Consider the following 12061-nt stretch of genomic DNA (forward strand, 5'->3'; position numbering starts at 1 on the left):
GGCTGTTTGGGGTCTCTTCCGGATTTTAGGATTATTTGTTCCATTTCTTTGAAAAAAGTGGATGGTATTTCGATAGGGATTACATTAAATGTGTAGATTGCTCTAGGTAGCATTGACATCTTCACAATGTTCATTCTTCCAATCCATGAGCATGGAACGTTTTTCTATTTCTTTGTGTCTTCCTCAATTCCTTTCATGAGTATTTTATAGTTTTCTGAGTACAGATTCTTTGGCCTCTTTGGTTAGATTTATTCCTAGGTATCTTATGGTTTTGGGTGCCAATTGTAAATGGGATCAACTCCTTAATTTCTCTTTCTTCTGTCTTGCTGTTGATGTATATAAATGCAACTGATTTCTGTGCATTGATTTTTTATATCCTGCCACTTTACTGAATTCCTGTATGAGTTCTAGCAGTTTTGGGGTGGAGTCTTTTGGGTTTTCCACTCATCTGCAAAGAGTGAGAGTTTGACTTCTTCTTTGTCGATTCAGGTACCTTTTATTTCTTTTTGTTGTCTGATTACTGTGGCTAGGACTTCTAGTACTATGTTGAATAGCAGTAGTGATAGTGGACATCCCTGCCATGTTCCTGACCTTATGGGGAAAGCTTTCAGTTTTTCCCCATTGAGAATGATATTTTTTGTGTTTGCAAATTCCTTTAGTTTTTGTTTGTCCTGGAAGCTTTTTATCTCTCATTCTATTTTCAGTGACAGCCTAGCTGGATATAGTATTCCTGGCTGCATATTTTTCTCGTTTAGTGCTCTGAAGATATCATGCCAGTCCTTTCTGGCCTGCCAGGTCTCTGTGGATAGGTCTGTTGCCAATCTAATATTTCTTCCATTTTAGGTTGCAGATCTCTTGTCCCGAGCTGCTTTCATGATTTTCTCTTTGTCTCTGAGACTCCTAAGTTTTACTATTAGATGTCGGGGTGTTGACCTATTTTTACATATTTTTGAGGGTGATTCTCTGTGCCTCCTGGATTTTGATGCCTGTTTCCTTCCCCACATTAGGGAAGTTCTCTGCCCTAATTTGCTGCAATATACCTTCTCCCCTCTCTCTCTTTCTTCTTCTTCTGGGATCCCAATTATTCTAATATTTTTTCATCTTATAGTATCACTTATCTCTCGAATTCTGCCCTCGTAATCCAGTAGTTGTTTATCTCTCTTTTTCTCAGCTTCTTTATTTTCCATCATTCAGTCTTCTATATCACTAATTCTCTCTTCTGCCTCATTTATCCTAGTAGTTAGAGCCTCTTTTTTTTATTGCACCTCATTAATATCCTTTTTGATTTTGACTTGGTTAGATTTTAGTTATTTTATTTCTTCAGAAAGGGTTACTCTAATATCTCCCATGCTTTTTTCAAGCCCAGCTAGTATCTTTAGAATCGTCATTCTGAACTCTAGTTGTGAGATCTTACTAATGTCTGTAATGATTAGGTCCCTGGCCGTCGGTACTGCCTCTTGTTCTTCTTCTGTTTTTTTTTTTTTTTTTTGAGGTGATTTTTTCCATCTTGTCATTTTGTCCAGAGGAGAATAGATAAATGAGAGAACAAAATGCTAAAAGGGCACAATGATGCCAGAAAAATATACACTAAACAAATCAGAAGAGCCCTGAAACCAGGGGAATAGAAAGGGAAAGTAAGAAAAAAGAAAGAAAGAAAAAAGAAAAAGGTAAAACAAACAAACAAACACAACAGAATATGATCAAATATGATCAGGCTGGTACATAGATCAGTGTCACACACTATATTTTGGGCGTATTTTGGTTTGTCAGAAGAAATTACCTCCCAAAGTTTTAAAGGAAAAAAGCTTATATATGTACAAAAATAAGGGTAAATATGTTGAAGGGTGGAATATGATTGTAAAGATGAAAATTATAAAAGATTTTATAAAAGGAATTGGTAAGAATTTGGTTGAAAAAAGAAGAGGATTTAAAAAAAAAGGGGGGGGGAGGGAGAGAATGTGACCAGGCAGGAGAGTAGAACAAAGCCATACACTAGTGATTTAGGGTATATTTTGGTCTGTTAGAAGAAACTGTATCCCAAAATTTTAAAGAGAGAACAGCTTATATATATATATATATATCTATCCCCCCAAAATAAGGTTAACTATTATGAAGGGATAGAATATGACTCTAAAAATGAAAAATAAAATAGATTTTTTAATGAAGGGATTGATAAGATGTTGGTTGAGAAAGGGAAAAAGAAAAATTCAAAAAAAAAGAAAAAGAAAGCTAGAAAAGAAAATTAAAAAAATTAACTTTGAAAGACTAAAGAATTGTGGGAAAAAAGCCATGAATTCTACATGCAGTATTCCCATAGTGCTGGCATTCTGCCGTTCTCATTGATAGGTAAATTTTGGTCTTGGGTGGCCGTTCTTGCTGATCTTCTGGAGGAGGGGCCTGTTGCAGTGATTCTCAAATGTCTTTGCAGAGGCGGAATTGCCCCACCCTTGCTGGGGGCCGGGCTAAGTAATCTGCTCCGGTTTGCTCTCAGGAGCTTTTGTTCCCTGCAAGCTTTCTGTACAGCTTTGGAGCACGAGAGTGAAAATGGCGGCCTCCCAATCTCTGCCCCAGTGGAGCCAAGAATTCAGGGCCCCACTCCTCATTGAGCCCCCAGAGAAAATCAGTCAATCACTCTAAGCTCCCTGGTCTCCGGCCACACTCCGTGCTCACCCGGTCTGTGACCGAGTGTTTCTATGACCCCTTTTGGAGTCTCCAGACCCAGAAGATTCCTGCAGTGCACTTCTGCGCCACTCCTCCTGGGGGAGGAAGGTGAGTCTCCCCGGATCTGCTCCTTGTTGGGTCCCTCCTGGAACAGCAGTGGCCTGACTGTGCCGCGGATCATGGTTTATGGCACCCCCGAGCTGAGAACCCACTCCTCGTCTCCGTCTCTGTAGCCAGTTTGCCGCTCTGATACCTGGGAGCTCTGCCGCACTCAGGCACCGCCGGTCTTTCTGTGACCTCGAGAGTCCTGAGACCACAGTGTCCCAGCGATGGTCCCACCCCCCACTTAGCCACTGGAGCAACGTCCCTCAGCAAAGCTGACTTCTAAAATTTCCGATTTTGTGCTCCGCTCTCTATCACTTACCAGTAGCGGCTAAAGGAGGCCCCCTCCCCTGCCGTCTATCTTCCCGAATATCACCTTGGATTCACTTCTCAGCACATCCTACCTTCCAGAAAGTGGTCGCTTTTCTGTTCAGAGAGTTGCTGCTATTATTTTCTTCGATCACCTGTTGAGTTCGTAGGTGTTCGGCATGGTTTGATCCCTATCTAGCTGAATTCCTGGGACCAGATGAAATTTAGGTCTCCTACTCCTCCACCATCTTGCTCCTCTCCTCTTCCACATTTTAAAATTAACTGTGTTTTCACATGCTTGCTTGTTTCTCAGTATTTTGGACCATGAATTGTTATTCCAAACTGCTCTTGCAAATCGGTCTCATAAATCACTTGCCAGGCAGCAGTGGTCTATATGGTTCTTGGATTTGAATTCACGTGATGACCAAAGGAATTTGTGCACTCATTTTTTTTTTCAAAGTTGTCATCCTTTCTGGTTTCATTAGAAAACATGACTTTTTTTCCTAAAGATATGGAACAATCAATCTCATTTTTCTCCTTTGTGAGATTTGCCCTTTTGTGGAAACAGAATTTTTTCTGCAGGGTGGAAAATGGATTGTAGAGGGAGAAATCTGAGGCTGAGAGAATAAGAGACTCTTAAATGTAGCCAATGGCTATAGAAGATGGTGACCTAAAGCAGTGGAGATGGAGAGAAATGGAATTTTTTGAAATTTATTTCAAGATTTCTGGCTTTATTTAATGGTTCGAGAGTTATACTGCTTACTGAAAAGGGGGGGCAAAAGACGAAGAGCAGGTTTTTGTGTCTGGGAGCATTTTTGACATATTGTATTCAAAGAATCCAAGGCAACCAAGGGGGTTGTCTATAAGGTAACTGAATATACTTCCTGAAACTCAGAGGAAGTATCTTCTTTGGAGATTTATATTTACAAGTATTCATCATATTCATGGTACCTGAAACATAGGTGTTTATGCTGTCATCTGGTAAGAAAAGAGAGTCAGGGTCCAAATTATTTATAAGAAACATTTAATAACACACAGAATAATAAGAGTCTATGAAAACACCAAAAAAGAACAGTTCTATGTAGAGGAAGAAGCCTAGGAAGTCAAGGGAACGTTAGTGTCATAGGCTGCTGGGAGGTCAAGTAAAGCACTTAGAAAAATTCCATGAGTTAGCAAAAGAAAGTCTTTAGTTAACTTCAGAAAAGCAGTTTAAAAGTTGTGGCTGTTTGGGATCTAGTGATAATGTAATGGATTGAAGAATATGTGGGGACAAAGGAAATAGAGATAGTAAACACACTCATTAAGAAGTTGCTTTATACTTTAGTTTAAAATAATCTGCAGGGTCACTTGGCTGGTTTAGTCAGTAGAGCATACTACTCTTGACCTCGGGGTTATAAGTTTGATCCCCATGTTGGGTATTAAGGAGAGCACGTGTTGGGAGGAGCACTGGGTGTTACATGCAACTAATGAATCGTTGAACACTATAACAAAAACTTATGATGTACTATATGTTTGCTAACTGAACATAATTAAAAAAATAAAATCTTTAAAAAATACATAAAAATAAATTAAAAATAAAATAATCTAGAAGTTCTCATCAATTCCACTTTTTGTAATCCTACCCTCCATGTCCAATCTATCACTAAGTCAACTAAGTTTATCCTCAAAGCATAATCCATTTCATCTATTTCTTCTTCCCTACTACCACTTTAATCAAAATCACTATCATTATTTACTTGGACCTAGGCAATATCTCCCATCTTATCCTCCTGCTTCCAGAGTAATCTTTTGAAAATATAGAGCCTGTTGTTCTCCTGCTTAAAACCCATTAATGGCTTTCCCTTGTACTTATAATAAATTCCAAACATCGTACTTTGTCTTCCACATCTATCCACCATCAAGCTTCCGCCCACTTCTTCAAATTCATCTTACACACTCTGTTTATGTCCACTATGCTTTAGCCACACTAATATATTTATTCCTTAAATAATTTGTGTTTGTCTCTACTCTAGCTTTTTGCAATAGCTGTTTTCAATGCCTGGGATCTCTTTCTTTAGATCTTTATCTTGTTCCTTTATTCAAATTTCACCTTAAAAGTCCCCTCTTCAGTGATGAGTTTCCAGACCACACTATATAACAACCCCATACTTTCTCCTCTTATTTACTTTGCACAGTGTCTGTGACTCTTTAATATTTTCTTTGTGGGTTTTTTTGTTTATTTTTGTTTGTATTCTCTTCAATAGAAAGTGAGCACTGGATGTTGTATGTAAGTGATGAATCACTAAATTCTACTCCTGAAGCCACTATTACCCTATATGTTAACTAACTAGAATTTAAATAAGAACTTGAAACAAACAAACCAAAAAATGCCAAATGCAAAAGACAAAAGACTTATCAGGAAAAATACTAATTGACCTTTGATAGCTTACTAAATATGAGAAATTGTGCTAAAAAAAGAAGAAGAAAAGAAAAAAGAAAGTAAGCTCCGTAAGTGCAGAAGCCTTTCTATTCTATTCATTTTATTTCTGCACCAAGCTCAAATTTTGGCATATGGTGGGCCTCCAAATAAATTTTTGAGATGTATATGTGGATAGATGGATGAATGGAGTTTTAAGGAGGTTGGGAGAGTTAGTGTTCTGGCTACAGAAAGATAGGGAGTCAAAGAAAGCTAATTTGAAATTGGAGAGACATGAGCATATGTAAATGCTGCTGGGAAGGAACCAGTATAAAGGAGAGGATGAAGTAAAATAAACACACGGGAGGATAATGTGACTGTCATTGTTCATTTTTGACCAATTTGTCATTTTAACCAACTTGTTTTTGACCTAAATACTTTTGACCCAATTCTATGTTATCAATTTTACTTGTGTGTTGTTGAAAGCTGGATAATTGTATTATCATGAGTTATTTTGTAATTAGAGAAGGCCCCGGCACAGTTAAAGAAACCAGGGGTCTGAATTCTGTGGGTACCTGGCTTCAAATGGCCTCAGGAGGGAAATGATTGGAGAGAGCTTCTGCCTCTCCTGCACCATTGTTTCTATCCCCTGGCCTCACTACGGTATGTTGGATAGATGGGAGACAAATGATGCAGAGAAAGACCCTTTCCTTTGTGAAGCAACCTTTGACAGCAGCCATTGCATACTGAGCTCCTCCTCTCGAGAGGCCCAGAGCATGCCTGTGTTTACTCATTCTCTTATTACTGAAACAATATACTTTACATAGTGAATTTTAAGCAATGCTGGAGCAGAGAGAAGGTTAGACTGACATGTAGTGAATTTCTTGCACCAAATACATCTTTGCCATGGAAATTCTTAATTTAAGAAACTTTTAATGCATCTGAATTCAGGTTTTCTTTTTTCTTTCTTTCTGAGAGAGAGGGGATGTTTATATCTCATTTATGTTAAAGTACTAACTACTCAAGATGTGCCTGGAATATGAAGCAACAACAGTGAGGGGTGGGAACAGGCTGACCTTATGTTCCTGTGTTTCTTAAAGAAGCTTGCCACTTTTAAAAACTGGTTTTGGCTCAATGGGTAAAGCAGGATTGTTGAACATGAATTTCAGATCGATCTCTTGCCTCTGACAGTTACTGCAAGAGTTCCAATCACATTAGCGTCTCTTCAGCTTGAGCCAGAATTTATAGCATAAATTCAACATTTTTCAAATCTTAATCAACCTAGAGGTCATTCTCCTCAAAGTGTAGTTTTGCTGCTGCCGCCAGAAAATCAATGGGGAAGGGCTGATACTTTCTTCCTGCCACAGCACCAGACACAAAATGAAATGCTCCAGTAAGGTTTGCTTCATATTCAGCTGTAGTCTTAGAGAATTTTTTGTTTTAATACTGATGGCACTTTAATCCCCAATGTGTAGGTCCTACCTAGGGGAAGCAGTCCAGTCAGCAGTAACATAATTAGAGTTTAAAAAGGAGAAGCTTTGATCTTGTTCTTCTTTGTTTTAAAAAGCTGTTATTTCTATTGTTTATAGAATAAAACCCCAATTCTTTGGCTTGGTAATCAGAACTCTTCATATACCACCTTGTCAGCTTAGCACATTGCTTGGCATAGAGGAGTGCTCAAAAAATAATTTTTTGAGTAGTTGAATAAATGAATCTGTCCTTGGACATCCACATCAAACTTCTCCCTATAAAATAATATACCCTCAAACTTTCAGGTCTTCATTCACACAGCTCTTCGAACTTAGTGCCCCCTTTCTCTCTAATACCCTAACAAAATATTCTTGTTCCTTTGAGATCTGGCTCAGGGGTTACCTTTGTGAAACTTTTCTGACTCCTGTTCCAAGCCAAGAAGGGCTCTAGTTGTTTCTTCCTATGTGGTCCCACTGCACATTTCTATATCTCCATGATAGTTCTTGACAGTATTTTCAAAATAGGTATGGATGGGCCTGATTCTCTGTTTGATAGAATGTGAATTCTGTTAGCACCTTGTTTCATCAGCACTGAGGGTGTTAAAACATATCAGTTGAATTAAATCAATATTCTTTACAAACCAAATTTTCTAAGACATAAAGTCACAGGATTGGGAATGAGAAGTTTTCCACCCAATTGTATAATCTTGGTCTAGCTCTCCTGACCTCAGTGTTTTAATCAGGTGATACAGTGGCCTAACTGATCACTAAAATTTACTTTTACTTTATCATCATCATCATTATTATTGTAATATTTGTGATTGTTGTAATATTGTTATTTTACTTTTGCTGCTACTACTACCTCAATTAACCATGCTAGTAGCACCATTATTGGAGTTCCTACTATGTGTTAGGCTCTAAGAACTTAACTTACATATTGCATTTAATCTTCAAAACATTCACATGAGTTAGATGTTATTACCTTCATTGCACAAAGATGAGAATTGATGCTCATAAGCTAAGAAACTTGTCTGAAGTCACACAGATACAATGTGACAGAACTAGAATTTAATTGTAGTATTTTGACTTCCAGTTCCTAAAAAATAAACTTTTCATTCATTATACCAATTACTTTGAATGCAAGAAAAATGCATGTCTTACTAGAAATAAGTAATTATTTATAATTAAAAATAATATAACCTCATGAAAGACATGGAACCAGAGACCTCCAAGGAAAACAAAGAAGAGTAAAGCACTCATAATTCTACTAACCAGTGAGAACCCATGTTAACATGCTTGTGAATTTCCTTTAAGTGTTTTCTCTATGCTTTTTATCTTCTTTATCTTATTTTATCTATCTTTCAAGTATATTTGTATATGTATATGTGTTTACACAGTTGGCAACTGCATATTAGTTGAGGTCTAAAATTGGCATGGTGAGGCAAAACTAGTGTGTAGAAGCTGTAATTCTTTTGCCATTGTCTGGCCTGAGCCTCATGTATATTAGTAGTTTACCTATTCAGGGATTGCCCCTACCACAAATACATTTGAGGCATTTGGGCTCTGGCTCATACCAGCAAGTGTCTCCTCCAAGTGCCAGAGTTAGATAACTTTAATTCATTGGCAATATTAGAGGTTTTGAAGGATGGCATAAAAACCATTTGGGAGAAGAAATGAATTTGAACAACTGACTGAATTTCCTCTATTGGGGAAAAAGAAAAGCCATTCTTAGAGTTTGATGAAAGCCCAATTCTTGAAAAAGATTCAGACTTTGAGATTGTATTAACTGGATTACATTCCAGGATCTATTAATTCTTTACTCAGGAACCTGAGATGTATATCACTTTAGAAGCTGGATAAGGTCTGAGGAGAAACCTCAGTCTGAGAAGGTTGAAGTCATTTGTTTTAATTCACATGCCTGAGAGATGATGGGCTAAGGACTAAATCTTAGTATGGCAAAGAAGTAAGCATTACTATTGATTCAGCATCTATTTTAGCCTCACACTGTTAGATCTTTGCCATATATTTTGTTGTTTTACAGTCTCATTGACTCTGTAAAATGAACGTGTTATCTCTCTTATGGAGAAGAGAAAACAGAGATAAAATAATCTGCTTAAGGTTGCAAGCATCTAACAAATAGCAGTGTCAGCATTTGAATCTTTATCTGAGTGGCTCCAAAATCTGTGTTCTTTTAGCAATACCATAGTTCTGAGGCTTTCCAACTCCCAGAATAGAGCTCTTTCTAGCTCTTTCAGACATTTTATGGAATAGATCATTATGACTATAAGGGGATAGAAGTTTCATTAAGGGAATTAGATATTACATAACTGTGGGAGGATCTAAGGAAGTGATGATTAAGAAGGGGGAGTTGGAGAATCAGAAAAGGATCACCACCCTGTCAGTCTGAGAAGCATGATGTCAAAGTGAGACAGCAGTGTGTGATCATGGAGAGGTCTATGGAAAGCCATTGACTCTGTGTAGCTGCTGCTGATGGGAGTCTGCAGCCAGACATCTTTTGGTAGATCTGGGGTCTCCAGTTAGTAGGGCCAACAATAAGGGGAAAGAGCTGAAATTAGAGCAGGGGAGAGGAAAGACAAGCTGTAATCCTTGAGATACCTCTGTGTCTGATGTTACAACATCTGACTAAGCAAAGATCTATGGAGACTAATGGCTGCTGCTTTATTTTCACCTTCCAAATCATGTGCAGTTTCCTCAATTGACCAACGTTAAGCCAAAACCACATAGGAAAAGTCATTCTGAAAAACATAGTTCCCTGTTTAGCTGCATCTTCCACAGGAGCCATTTGGCCAGTTTTGGAGGCTGTTATGCTCCAGAGGAAATGATGTCCAACTAGCTATCCTGAAGCCAAATATCTATAGCAGAACTGTCCAATAGGACTTTCTGCAATGGTGGAAATGTTCTGTATCTATGATGCTTAGTACCGTGGCCATTAACCACGTGTGACTATTGAGTTCTTCAATTGTGGCTAGTGTGACTAAGGAAGAAATTTTAAATTTTATGTCACATTCTTTGCATTAAGTTTAAATAGCCACATGTAGCTAGTGACTATGATATGAGACAGGCAAATCTGTAGCCTCTGTCACTTCAGCACCTGGGCACACTATGGCAGTAACAGATGTTGAGATCAAATTACATCTAGAACAGCCAGTTCTCAGAACAGAGCTTATCCATAGTGTGGGCTCAGTAAAGGCTGAATGACTCTCCTAAGTTCTTTTCCTCTGTATTCTGCTTTTCTTCCAGTATTCTCTCTTTTTGAAAATGTTTAAAACTTTTAATTCCAGTATAGTTAACATATAGTGATATATTACTTTCAAGTACACAATATAGTAATACAACAATTCTAAACATTACTCAGTGCTCATCACAAAATATGTATTGTTTAATCCCCATCAACTCTTTCATCCATCTCTGCACCCACCTCCCCTCTGATAACCATCATTTGTTCTCTGTAATTAAGAGTCTGTTTCTTGGTTTGTCTCTTTCTCTCTTTTTTTCCCTTTGCTCACTCATTTTGTTTTTTAAATTCCACATATGAGTGAAATTATATGGAATTTGTCTTTCTCTGACTGACTTAATTTGCTTAGCATGATACTCTCTCTCTCTCCATCTATGTTGTTGCAAATGGGAAGATTTCATTCTTTCCTATGCCTGAATAATATTCCATTATGTGTCCATTCTATCAATGTACACTGGGCTTCTTCATAGTTTGGCTATTGTGAATAGTGCTGCTATAAACATAGGGGTGCATGCATCCCTTCAAATTAGTGTTTTTGTATTCTTTGGGTAAATACCCAGTAGTGTGATTACCGGATCATAGGGTACCTCTACTTTCACATTTTGAGGAATCTCCATATTGTTTTCCACAGTGGTCACACCAGTTTGCATTCCCACCAACAGTGCATGAGGGTTCCTATTTCTCCACATCCCTGCCAACACTTGCTGTTCCTTGTGTTTTTGATTTTAGCCATCCGGACAGGTGTGAGGTGATATCTCATTGTAGTTTTGCTTTGCATATCCCTGATGGTGAGGGAAGTTGAACATCTTTTCATGTGTGTTGGCCATTTTCATGTCTTCTTTGAAGAAATGTCTAGTCATGTCTTCTGCACATTTATTAATTGGATTATTTGTTTTTTGGGGTGTTGAGTTGTATAGGTTCTTCATATATTTTGGAAACTAACCTTTTATCAGATATGTCATTGGCAAATATCTTCTCCCATTCAGTAGGTTGCCTTTTTGTTTTGTTGATTGTTTCCTTCACTGTACAGAAGTTTTTTTGTTTTTTTTTTTATTTTCATGTGCTCCCAATAGTTTACTTTGGCTTTTATTTCCCTTGCCTCAGGAGATATATCGAGAAAAATGTTGCTATGGCCAGTGTCAGGGAAATTACTGCCTGTGCTGTCTTCTAGGATTTTTATGGTTTCAGGTCTCACAATTAGGTCTTTAATCCATTTTGAGTTTATTTTTGTGTATGGTGTAAGCAAATGGTCCACTTTCATTCTTTTGCATGTAGTTGTCCAGTTTTCCCAAAACCATCTGTTCAAGAGATTGTCTTTTTCCCATTGCATATACTTTCCTCTTTTGTTGAAGATTAATTGACTATATAGTTGTAGCTTTATTTCTGCATTTTGTATTTGGTTCTATTGATCTATATGTCTGCTTTTGTGCCAGTATCATACTGCTTTGATTACTACAGCTTTGTAATATAACTTGGAATCTGGAATTGTGATACCTCTAGTATTGTTTTTCTTTTTTAGGATTGCTTTGGTAATTTGGTGTCTTTTGTGGTTCTATACAAATTTTAGGATTGTTTTAGTCTGAAAAATGCTGTTGGTATTTTGATAGGGATTGCATTAAATGTGTAGATTGCTTTGGGTAGTATAGACATTTTAACAATATTTTTTCTTCCAACCCATGAGCATGGAATGTCTTTCCATTTCTTTTTCTTGTCTTTAATTTCTTTCATCAATGTTTTATAGTTTTCAGGGTACAGGTCTTTCACCTCTTTGGTTAAGTTTATTCATAGGTACTTAATTATTTTTGGCACATTTGTAAATGAAATTGTCTTCTTCATTTCTCTTTCTGCTGCTTCATTATTAGTTTATAA

The 12061-nt window shown here is 37.4% G+C and overlaps 1 protein-coding gene across 1 annotated transcript in view; it reads left to right on the forward strand.

Annotated features, from left to right (window-relative positions):
* LOC112823825 (AGBL carboxypeptidase 4) overlaps nt 1–12061 on the forward strand; it is a 1550619-nt gene that overhangs the window by 624306 nt on the left and 914252 nt on the right. The window lies entirely within an intron of this gene.

The sequence above is a fragment of the Callorhinus ursinus genome, unplaced genomic scaffold (genome assembly GCF_003265705.2).
Source record: "Callorhinus ursinus isolate GAN/ISIS: 27379988/994484 unplaced genomic scaffold, GSC_fseal_2.0 scaffold9, whole genome shotgun sequence".
NCBI classification, from domain to species: Eukaryota; Metazoa; Chordata; class Mammalia; order Carnivora; family Otariidae; genus Callorhinus; species Callorhinus ursinus.